The sequence below is a fragment of the Cervus canadensis genome, chromosome 15 (genome assembly GCF_019320065.1).
Source record: "Cervus canadensis isolate Bull #8, Minnesota chromosome 15, ASM1932006v1, whole genome shotgun sequence".
NCBI classification, from domain to species: domain Eukaryota; kingdom Metazoa; phylum Chordata; class Mammalia; order Artiodactyla; family Cervidae; genus Cervus; species Cervus canadensis.
Genome location: NC_057400.1, coordinates 54,059,366 through 54,072,370, shown reverse-complemented (window position 1 = coordinate 54,072,370; position 13,005 = coordinate 54,059,366). Strand labels below are relative to the sequence as shown.

Genomic DNA, 13,005 nt, shown 5'->3' with positions numbered 1-13,005 from the left:
AGTCTGTGATCCTTTTGGAGGTACAGGCTTTGTATGAGAACACAGCCCAAGAAAGAGCACTAAAGTGAAGTCTAGAAAGGTGAAATCTGTTTTCAGTGTATCTACTAATTGTATGACCTTGAGACAAATCCCTAACCTGTCTGAACTTCATTTTTTCAATATATAAGACAAGGATTTTTCTACAAAACAGTAGTTTACAGGATTTTAATAAATACTGCAAAAAGGGTTCTGTGCTCAAATAGATTTGATAAAAATTAAGTTTTTAAAAAAATAAACTTAATCATTTCTTTTCTGCACAGCTTTGCTAATCCCTAATGTATACTGTGACTCTCAAGAGTTCTCCCAAACTTATCTGAATCACCTCACCCCTATTCAGAACATTTTGGGAGAATAATGTTTCATGAAACCCACTTTGGGAAGTTTTGAGCCAGATGATCTCTTAAGGTCTTTCTTTGTTCTAAAATTGAAGGATGAGAATTCTACATGTATTTTTTTTCAGTCCTTAAGGTATTTAAGTTGAGTGTCTGAGCTTTTGTGGAAGGTTGATAGGATTTTTTTTTTTTTTTTTTTAAGATTCATTATTATTTTGGCTATGATGGGCCTTCATTGCCGCACACAGGTTTTCTCTAGTTGCAGCGAGCAGGGGCTACTCTGCGTGTGGAGCTGGAACTTCTCATTGTGTTGGCTTCTCTGACTGCAGAGCTCAGGCTCTAGGCTCGTGGGCTTCGGGAGTTGCAGTGCAGGGGTTCAGTAGTTGTAGCACACAGGCTTGGTTGCTCTGTGGCATGTGAGATCTTCCTGGGCCAGGGATTGAACCAGTGTCCTTTGCATTGCAAGACAGATTCTTAACCACTAGACCAACAGGGAAGCCCTGGCAGGATGGCTTTATGGCCATAATATATATATATTTTAAGGTTGTTTTATTTATTTATTTTTAATTATTTATTATAATTGGAGGCTAATTACTTCACAATATTGTGGTGGTGGTTTTTGCCATACATTGACATGAGTCAGCCACAGGTATACATGTGCATGTGTCCCCACCGTCCCAAACCCCTCTCCCACCTCCCTCCCTATTCTAGCCCTCTGGGTTGTCCCAGTGCACGGGCTTTGAGTGCCCTGTTCCATGCATCGAAATATGGTGGTATACATGTTTCAGTGCTGGTCTCTCAAATCACCCCACCCTCGCGCTCTCCCACAGAGAACAGTTTCTTCTTCCAAGTAGTGAATGTAGTGCACATGCTTCAACAGGTACTGGACCTGTGGTTTTGTGATGATTCTACACTTACTAGTAATGTAGCTTTACGTTCTCCAAAACCATGCTTTTGAAAATGTCTCCTGTAAATGTTAATAATACATGTTGTCAAATAAAATACATAATTTGCATTTCAAAAAACCATACTGTCAGTCAGAACTCTTGACTCTAGCCAGAACCACTTTCCTTTTGGATTTAGTCCTCTAAGCTCAAAACCTGTCTCATATATAAGGATAGCCTGTGATGGCAAGACAGGGCAAAATCAGCTTGTTGGTTTTATGGAAGTTCACCAAGCTAAATAACCTATGTGTGTCTGTGTGTATGTTCATGTTTCCTTTCCCTGGAATTTTGGCATGAGTGCAATTCTTGGTATGTTTATATATATATATAAACATATATATAAAATATGGTATATATGGTGTGTATATATAATTTAAGGAATTTCCTGTACATTTAAATTTTTTTTTCAAGGACTTCTTTGGGGTTCCCCAGACTGCATATGTATTACAGAGCTTTGTTGAAATGAAAGCCCTACCAAAAATGCTATAACTACTGGAATTCTTTGGTTAGCTTCATAAAGCGACAGAAGTCTTTATCCCCTGGGAAAGCAGAAGGAGCATGGACTGTCTGGTTTGCTAATTGTCTTAGTCGTCCACAAAGCCACTCTTCTCAGTGTTTTTACTTTGTTTAAAAATACATATAGCACCTTTTTTCTTTCTGTATCATTTCAATGTAGAAATCATAAGAAACCCAAACATAAATTTAATCATTATAAAAGTAACAATACCAGAGCAGTGGGTAGCATGAACCAGTCTGAAGAAAACTGTTTGGTTACTGGAGTTTGTGTTTTCTCAGTCTCCGGGGCCTTTTTTTCTTCTTCCTTGTTCCTCCCCACGCTGTGCTCCTCTTGTTCTCCTTTACTCTGCTTTTTTCCTCGTCCATCCCTCTTGCCCCTCGTCAGGGCTCCCGTGTGGTTGGTTCAAGGTTAGGATCAGTTGTTCAGGGAGAACAGGCCCTTAGAGAACTGCCACGTGGGCCCAGGGTCACTTATTTGTATTAAAAAATCAATTGAGTAATTTATGAGGAAACTACAACTTCCATACAGAACATCTCATAGTGGATTTGTCCTCTTCTCAATGACCTTCTTAAGAAATCAAGTACAGTTTTTAAAACAAAGAGCCTGCGTGATCAGTGTGTGTGCTAAGTCACTCAGTTGTGTCCGACTCTTTGGGACGCTATGGACTGTAGCCCACCAGTCTCCTCTGTCCATGGGATTCTCCAGGCAAAATACTGGAGTGGGTTGCCATTTCCTCCTGGGGAAAATGGCATTTCATCTGTCTTCCCAACCCAGGGATCAAACCCAGGGATCTTACGCCTAGGCAGGCAGATTCTTTACCACTAGTGTCACTTGGAAGCTGACATGGTCAGTATATATATACAAGTCTGTGTGTTCTTAGCAAGCCCTTAACCTCCCTAGATCTCAGTCTGCTGCAGCCTTTAAAAAAAAAAAAGGTCTATGGATTCCATTGCACTGGTGGTTATGAGTATTAATGAGATTTTGTAAAGTGACCTTCCTTGTACGTGACACGTCATTGCCCCCTAGGCTCAGAGTGATCTCCAACCAGATACTGATTCATGGGTCTCAGTACTGTTCCCCTACCTTCACTAGAAACAGCATGTGTAGGATACTCTTCAAGATCTGTCTTTTCAGTGCTTCATTGGCCCTCTGAGTTCACAAGATAACATCAAAAGGCTCCTACTTGCTTCATCACAAAGTGGAGTCTCTTAATAAGACTGTCATTTTAGTTGTAGTATTTCTCAGATCATGTGTTTTTAGGGACATATGGGCAACAAAGGAATTGTTGGTATGTAGTGGTGATTGCAAAATAGTATAACTTGTTGAAGTTAAATTCTATCACTGTGGACTCTTCACTTTCTAATCTGTAATAAGGACTAATCTGTAACAATGACAGAGGGTTCTTACCTGCAGGGAGGAGGATCTTCTCTGCCCTGCTAGAGTCTTGAACCTGAGCTAGGAGCACTGAGCCAGCCCTCTTCTGATCACCAGCAGTCTCCCTCGCCCCCTCTCTGACCTGGGCTAGGCCCTGTGGCAGGTGTCAGTCACAGTCACGTTGATGGGAAAGTAGGGCGACCCTGCTCTCAGAATCTTTAGAACGTCTCTGTGCAGCAGGAAGGTCATTCCTCATTCCACAGATACACCATCTGAGTTCTAGAAAAATTGTCTTTGTGACATGAATTTGTGGAGGGTGGTGGATGGAGGCACATCTTTAGGGATATGCTCAGAGAAGCCACCATGGCAGAGGGCGTCTCCCCAGCTCACAGCACCAGTCATGTGTCAGGACAAGCTGGGCCCCACCAGAAAATCTCACGCTTGAAATGATTGATGAAAACTCAAATGGGACCCAGGAAATTGTTTATGTGAATCTCATCTGTCCTTCTGTGATATCACCCACAGAAAGGATTAGTAATTGAAAGCCATTAGGGAAAACCAGATGGAAAGAGGAAGATGGAAGATAAACATCAGTTCCTCAGCTCCAAAGAACCAGGCCAACGGAAGACCAAATTGTAATTTTCCAAGCCAGCTGCAGTTTTGGAAGATTTCTGTGTATGGGCCAATTAACTAAATAAAATAACTCTTAAATCACTAGTTTGAGGGTTTGAAAAGGAAGCTACTAGAAATTCTTTCACAATTGCTACTTTAGAGCTTTTAGAATTTTGGTGAGGAAATAATCATTGGTGGCAAGATCCCGTCCATTAGCTTCATGGAACAGAAATCAACTCTGCTGGCCTTAGGATGGTCACAGCATTTGGGGTCCCAAGCAAGTAGAGGCTATCATGTGATAATCTGGCCTTCCCACACTGCTGTCTAACTAACTTTGTGGGCCCATTCTAAGAGTCAGCTCACCAGTTTTAGTAAATACTTATATCAGACCTTATGTTCAATGATTTGGGTCTGTAATTTTCATCTTCTGCTTTTTGCTCCATATTTTCCCCTTCTATTTGAAGTCATCCTCTCTCCCCCTAATATTTAGACCTCTTGGAGACTGATAAGTCATAGCTATGGCTTGAGCCTTTTTGTGAGTTATGAAAACGTTTTTTATATGGCCTTCTAAGTTAGTCCTTAACTTTTCTTTGGTTTCCTTAAAGTTACCTTTGTTGCTCAGTCGTTTCCAACTCTGCGACCCCATGGACTGACTGTATCACGCCAGGCTTGCCTGTCCTTCATAATCTCCTGGAGTTTGCTGAAACTCATGTCCATTGAATCAGTGATGCCATCCAACCATCTCACCCTCTATCATCCCCTTCTTCTCCAGTCTTTCCCAGCATCAGGGTCATTTCCAGTGAGTCGGCTCTTTGCATCAGGTGGCTAAAGTATTGGAGCTTCAGCTTCAGCATCAGTCTTTCCAATAAATATTCGGGGTTGATTTCCTTTAGGACTGACTGGTTTGATCTCCATGCAGTCCACGGGACTCAGGAATCTTCTCCAGCATCACAGTTCAAAAGCATCAATTCTTTGGTACTCAGCCTTCTTTATGGTCCAGCTCCCACATCCGTACATGACTACTGGAAAATTATAGCTTTGACTAGACAGAACTTTGTTGGCAAAGTGATGTCTCTGCTTTTTAACATGCTGTCTAGGCTTGTCATAGCTTTTCTTCCAAGGAGCCAAGTGTCTTTTAATTTCATGGTGGCAGTTACATTTGCAGTGATTTTGGAGGCCTCTGTTTCCATTGTTTCCCCATCTACTTGCATGAAATAGGACTGGATGTCACGATCTTAGTTTTCTGAATGTTGAGTTTTAAACCAGCTTTTTGACTCTCTTCTTTCACTTTCATCAAGAGGCTCTTTAGTTCCTGTTCGCTTTCTGCCATTAGATTGGTGCCATCTGCATATCTGAGGTTTTGATATTTTTCCCGGCAATCTTGATTCCAGCTTGAGATTTATCTAGCTATAACTTCAACAAGTTATCATAACTGGTCAGAAATGCTCAAACCTGAGTTTTACATTGCAATTATTAAGATTCTTTCAATAGGAAATTACAGATGTCTCTAATGGCTGCTACTTGTACCCTTGTTTGTATGTCTCTTAAAATTTTTGTGCTTCTACATTATTTTCACTGTGGTTTGCTCAATAACTTGAATGAATCAACCCTGTTATCTTCTATTTCCTTAGCTTCTAGAACCATCCAGTGAAAATCCACTAATGCTATAGATTTGCTGGTGACCTATTTTATATTATTTAATTTTGTATCTCATACAACTTAAAGAGTTGTATGATGATTTCTAAGTTTCTGTACTTATTTACCAGCAATGTTTGATGAAAGGTCACCTTTGCTATAGAATTTCTCTCCAAAAGCAGAAGCTTTTATACAAGCTGCAGATTGTTTAGCACCTTCTTAAGAGATTTACAACTCCCTTCTTTTTGCCCACTCAACAGGAAGGGATCCCTAAGTGTGGATATATTGATAGTTTGCATCGTAACTTTAGAATGACTTTGGGCTGTTGTGCAAGTTTTCACAGTAAGGAAGCAACTGATGCCCTAGCTCTTGAGAAAGTTCTCTTTTTCTGTAGAATGGGGAAAACTCTACAAATGAACCCGTACCTCTTTATAGGCTCATTTCCCAAGAATTCTTTAAAAGTGAATTTTATTGAGTATCTTTTACATATTGTAAAATGTATTCAGTTACATGTACAGTTTGATGACCTTTGCCAAATGTATGCACTTGTGTAAGCACTACCCACAATCAAATATAGAACATTTCATTGCTCCATAAACTTCCCAAGTGTCCCTTTGTAGAAAATCCCACCCCTCACCTCCTGCCTAAGGCCACTGCTGATTAGATTTCCATCAGGACAAGAAATTTGTTTAATGGTTGATATGACAGGTGATGTCCTATTTAATGTTTTAGTTTTCTACATTAATAGCACTTCTGACCTCTTTTTTTTTTTTTTACTTTTTCTTTTTACTTTTTTTAAACTTGTCATCTTATTATTTTTAAATACCTATCTGCCTTATCTCTGTTAGATTTAAAATTTTTCAGGTCATGTATTTTTAGGGAAATACACACAATGAAAGAATTGTTGATATGTAATAGTGATTGCAAGATGCTGTAACTTGTTGAAGTTGAATCCTATCACTATGGACTCTTACTTTTTAATCCCTAACAAGGAGTTTAATAATTTTGGGTGCATAGTGAAAGAGGGTTCTTAGATGCAGGGAGGAAGAATCTGCTGGCGTCTTGGACCTGAGCCAGAAGCACTGAGCCAGCCCTCGTTTAATCACTGGCTGTCCCCCTTGCCATTCCTCTCTGACCTGGGCTGGGGCCCATGATAGGTGTTAGTCATGGTCAAGTTGATGGGAAAAGGTGTCCCCTGCTCTCTGACTGTGAACTGTACTACATGGTATAAGGTATAATAATGAGAAAAACTACCATTTCTGCATCCTCCTCCCAGTCTACTCCAAGGAAAAAAAGGCATTCTTTGTGGCAGTGATGATTCCAGAATTCCCTATGGAACACTACTAAAGCATTTTTTCCAGCTTTGTAAAGACTGCCAAAGCACTTAGATTTTTCTCTCTACAGTCCTGAAAGCATGCAGTTGTAACCTACTCAAGAGTCCTGTAGACCAGAGTTCTCTGCCCAGTCCCAGGTGAAGAATGACATTCTCTTGTGAAACAAGCTTCCATGGGAAGACTATATAGGTCACATAAAATACCTGGAGAAATGGTTATAACTTTTCTCTCATCTCCCTCAGAGGAGCCTGTTGGAATGGGAGTGAATGAGAAAAGTGAAAAACAGTAAGAATATAAAAATCCCACTAAATCCTGCTATTGACAGGTTAACATAACCAATAATATTCTGCTGTTTGCCCTTCAACAGCAGCCATACTGAGTCTTTTATATGTGAGTGTGTTTGTATATATGAATGTGTGTGTGTGTGTGTGTGTGTATGTGTGTGTGTGTGTGAGAGAGAGAGAGAGAAAGAGAGGGCCAACGTGTATCATTTACAGTTACCAGTTCTAAATTAACAAAGTTTTTAAGAGGAAAGGGTTTCCATTAAATTCCATCTGCAGGATACACAAGAAGAACTTTTCTGGAACTGTTACTTAAACCAGAAATATATTGCAGTCTTGTGGACAGAACATTCAAATTACCACTTATTTCAGTGTGAATAGTAAATTTCCTTTGTTTCCTTTTAGATAAAGCACCACCACCCCACCCCCACCCCCATCAGTGCCTTTGCCTAATTAATGATTATGACTGATGATTGCCTAATTAATGATTATGACTGATGCTTTAGTTTGGAAGCAATGCCCATAGTTACTGCAGAGGGGCTTTTTTTTTTTTTCAATTTTAGATTTGTATTTACTTTTCATTTTTTTTGCTACCCGATTTTTATTCTTTTTGTAGTTTTTAAATTGATTTTTATTGAAGTATAGTTGCTTTACACTGTCTTGTTAGTTTTGCCGTGCGGCACAGTGAATCAGTTATACGTGTACATGTATCCACTCTTTTTAGGGTTTCCTTCCCATTTAGGTCACCACAGAGCTGTCCAGTAGGCTCTCCTTAGTTATCAATTTTATTTATAGTAGTGTATATATACGTCAGTCCTCATCTCCCAATTCATCCCACCTCGCCCCCCTCCCTGCACTTGGTAACCATAAGCTTGTTTTCTACATCTGCGACTCTGTTTTGCTTTGCAAATAAGTTCATCTGTACTATTTTTCTAGATTCCACATATAAGCAATATTATACGATTCTTGTTTTCTCTTTATGACTTCCTGTTTTTTTAAATTCATAGTGATATTGGGCTGTAAACAAGGGGATTTCATTTTGGGTTTCATACAAGAATATTCTAAACTTTTAAGCTAAATTAATTTTTTTCACTCTAGGACAGAATGCATAAATAGTAATGGATTCTTAACATTTGACTTAGTGTTAACTCATAAAAGAAATTCTGTAGCCCTGTAAGCTAATGTTTGGTCATAACTTTGAAGCAGTCCACAGCATCTAGTTCAAATGCCCTATTGATGCTATTCCCTTTCTCTCTTAATTCCTTATTTTTTGAGATTTGTTTTCCATAAAAATGATCCACCTTTACTAGTCAGATAGAAGCACTTCAGAAGGAGATTTGATTATCACATATTACCTTGTTTATTCAGCCCCTCCTACACACACTCCCAAAACTGTTTTTTTTTTTCCCTAATTGAGCATCTCCTTGGAACAGGAGATCAGGATCTTCATCTTATGACTTTGATGATGTCACTTTAAGCATGTCATCAACTTCTCTGAGCCTCAGTCGTAAAATGAAGGACTCGACTTCAGAGATGACATTCAAGTCCCTCTAGGTATCACTCATAAATTGTTTTTGTTAACCCTCAAAAGGTTTCTCAGACTTAAGATTCTGTACTTCTAAGAACTTATCATTTAAGAGGTAGAACAGACTAAGCATGCTGGTTTTTTAAAATTTGTATTTATTTTGGTGTACAGTCGATGTATGATGTTGTGTTAGTTTCAGGTGTATAGCACAGTAGTTCAGTCATACCTGGAATGGGTAGCCATTCCCTTCTCCAGGGGGTCTTCCCAATCCAAGGATCAAACCAGGTTTCCTGCATTGCAGGCAGATTCTTTACTGTCTGAGCTATCAGGGAAGCCCCACACATACATCTATTCTTCTTCGATTGTTTTCCCATATAACTTATTAGATAGTATTCAGTAGAGTTCCCTGTGCTATGTAGTAGGTTCTTATTGATTATTTTATATATAGTAGTGTGTATATGTTAATTCCAGTCTCCTAATTTATCCCTTTCTTGCTTCTTTGGTAACCATAAGTTTGTTTTCTAAGTCTGTGCATCTGTTTCTGTTTTGTAAATCAGTTCATTTGTATCATTTTTTAGATTCCACATATAAGTGATATCATATGATATTTGTCTTTCTATGTTTGGCCTCACTTAAAATGATAATCTCTAGGTCCATCCTGCAAATGGTGTTATTTCATTCTTTTTATGGATAAGTAACATTCCATTGTATATATGTACCACATTTTCTTTATCCATTCACCTGTTGATGGACATTTAGGTTGCTTCTATGATTTGGCTGTTGTATACAGTGCTGTAAGAACACTGGGGTACATGTGTCTTTTCAAAGTATGGTTTTTTCTGGATATGCCCAGGAGTGGGATTGTTGGATCATATAGTAGTTCTATTTTTAGTTTGAGGAGCCTGTATACTGTTCCCCATAGTGGCTGTACCAGTTTACGTTCCCACCAACAGTGTAAAAAGGCTCCCTTTTCTTCACACCCTCTCCAGTATTTGTTTGTAGTTTTTTTGTTTTTTTTTTTTTGATGATGATCATTCTGCCCCATGTGAGGTGATACTTTATTGTAGTTTTGATTTGTCTTTCTCTAATAATTTGTAATGTGGAGCATGTTTTCAGATGCTTTTTCGCCATCTGTATGTCTCCTTTGGAGAAATACCTATTTAAATCTTCTGCCCATTTTTTTAAATTGGGTTGTATTTTTTTTTTTATATTGAACTGCATGAGCTGTTTTACATTTTGAGATTAATCCCTTATTGGTTGCATTGTTTACAAATGTTTTCGCCAATTCTGTGAGTTGTCTTTTCATTTTGTTTATGGTTTCCTTTGCTGTGCCAAAGCTTTTAAGTTTAAACATGCTGATTTAGGTATAGGCTTGACTCTGCTGTAAGTCTTTGAGCTGGTCAGATAATTTTTTTTTTTTGCCTCAGGAAATTGAAGGTCTCTTCTTGCTCCTCAGTATAGGTCTCTTAAAGTTATAAAACTAGGAACAGTAGTAACTATCATTTATTGAGCCTCTTTCTGTGAGAAAGTCAGCTAAATACTTTACCAGATTATCTTGTTTAATCTTTATAGCAATCCTTTTGAGGGTAGGTATTATAATAACATAAGTATCTTTGGAGATGATAGGTTTATGGTGAGTTATCAAGGGATTGGATAGGTGTGTTTTAATAGGGCATCCTTTATTTTAAAATTTGAAATCAAGAGGATACCAGACCCTTCCACCAGATGCCCCTTGATGTCATTGTGGAGACTACACATTGGACTCTGTTAGTATTTAATCTAAGTAGATCACTGTATTTTGAATAATTGGGTTACTCAAAATAGAGAAGTTAAAACATCCTGGAACCTGTCCAAAGGAAGTTGTAGTTCAGATGGGCCCTTTGCCCACTGAGGCATGTCACTGTTGAACTGCAACTCCTTATGTTCAGTTTTTAAAGTAAACTCTTATCAAATATTAAAAGAAGAAGATTCTGCCTTACAGAATAAGAGAGTTTATGTTCAAATTTTAAATGTGAAAAAAAAACTATCCTTCTTTATAATGTAGCTTAGTTCTCTAAAAGTTGATTGTGTCAAATGCTACCCTCCCTTCTTTAAGTACCACAGAAGTATACAAATCCAAATAGTCTTGTTCCTTTCATAGGAACAACAGCAACACAAATAAATAAGAAAGGATTTATACTTATGTGATGTAAATTATACGTAAATGTGCAAAGCTGTCACTTCAGCATGTGTATTTTAAATCACAGTGTACTTAATAGAATGAGATCTGGATAAATTTCTTTTAAGTTTGTATAACTGAACCATATTAAATGATTAACATATATATATCTATGTAGTAATGAAATGCAAGATTTATAATAAAGCATGCCACATTTATTGTATTTATGATTAGTCAGCACACTTTTACATTTTCAGTAGTTAACTTGAATTCAGGCTGACATTTAAAGGTTTTCATCATTTCAGTCTTCAGAGTGCTTATTAGCATTTCATTGTCAAGTTGGTGCTTACTTAGCTCTTTGAAACTGACAGACCTCTGAGTTGACAATCACCTCCTAAATAAACAAGATTTTGAAGGCAGTTGAAGTGTCTTTCAAATCAGTATTCCAGAGATTATATGTAAAACTTACTGTGGAGAGTTTATTATAATTTAGAGGCAAAAAGAAAAATAAACAAAAACTCTCTCAGCTTTTAAACTCAATTTGAGTTTATCATTCTTCTTGGTATCTCTTAGAAGCAAGGAAACCAGTAATAGTGAATAAAGATTTAATCAAAGATATTAATACTTTTGAGAAATGAAACAGAGAAGAAACTTTTTAAAAATAAATTTAATGTAAAATAAACTTATGGGAAAGTTCTAAAATATGTAGTCATGAATAGTTTTTTTTTTTTATTATTAAAGTGCTAAGTCAGATCAGTGCTCTCACCAATGAAACTTAATATACAGTAGAGATACCTACAGAAATTTTGATTCAATAGAATCAACATGGGACCCAGATGTCTATGAATATAATTGTCTTTCTATATATGTAATGTGTATGAGATCCTGTGTGTAGTAAAGATTATGGCTTATGGGTTAGGTCAGTGATTCTCAAACTTTTTGGACTTAGGATCCCTTTACACATAATATGAAGAAGAACTGGATTCTTATAAATGCTTCTACATTCAGTATATGGTGGTATGTTATTTTGGTTAAAGTATATGAAAAAATCTGACTTCATACAAATAAACATTTGGTAGAGGAGTGTCTTAAAAGCCTTTTCAGATAATTTGGATGTTTCTCTTTGGTACACCAAGACTGGATACGTGTAGTTTCTTAAAGATTACTTGCAATATGGAATCTGAAATGTTGTAAATAAGCATTTCTTATTCTGTTACACTAAAATCCATTGGTCTGTCTGAAACTCTGAATGGCTCTTTCAACTTAACCACATGCATTGGTCATTTGGAAAATAATGGTTCACTGAATTATTTAGGACTTTCAAACATTGAAACATTTCTGTATATAATACAAAAAATCACGTTTCCTAGTATCATCATTCATTTCATCAGAAAACTCATTAAGTAGTGGGAAGCCATCACATTCAGTATGGCAGACACAAAGTTTACAGAGTTCTTATTTTCATTGGCATGTTTGGATTTTATCACTGCCTGTCATGTTATTTTCCTTGAAGTGGCAGCCTCATTTGTTCATTTTCGAGAAAATTCCAAGTCTCAGTAATCAGCATTTATGTTAGTTCTTCCCAGTTAAAAAATACTATTCTGTGGAGAAAGCCACCAGCTCAGCTTGCAACTCAAAAAATACTTCTCCTGGAGAAAACCATCCCCACAAAGGTCCCAATTGCCTCTTACATCTTTTGGTATGATGCTGACTCTCTGGGATGGTTTTTTTAAATGTAGGGGTATAAAACTCTAAACATAATCCAGAGTAGAAACAACAGAGGAGACAGAGTTAGGAAAAACTGTCTAAATATGTGACCCACAGTAACTAACTTAATGTGCTGGTGTTCAAAAAAACAGTATAACTGGTGTGAAATAGTGCAATAAATTCTATATTTAATATTTCAAAACCAATTTCTTTTGAAAAGGAAGACAACAGAGAAAAAGCTGTTCAAATGATGACTTGGTTTAATATTTTCTAACACGAGAAAATGCAAGTAAAGCATCCACTTAAAAAAAATGTACAGCTGATCCTGCAGGAAGAGATATTTTAGGCAAGTTATTTTTTTAACATCATACTTCTTTTTTTTTTTAACATCATACTTCTTAATGTCTTCCTTATTAATTCATGCATTTGAAAATAGTTTCATCTTGGAATTTTCCAGCAAGTTATGAGTTTGAGTTCATAGGAAGAAAAATAAACTTCAGGCTCATTAAAGGTAGATATTACCAAATTCCCTTTTCCTTCTAACATT

General features: G+C 37.2%; 1 protein-coding gene across 3 annotated transcripts in view; it reads left to right on the top strand.

The window, feature by feature from the left end:
- CHN1 (chimerin 1) overlaps positions 1 to 13,005 on the top strand; it is a 194,715-nt gene that overhangs the window by 115,366 nt on the left and 66,344 nt on the right. The window lies entirely within an intron of this gene.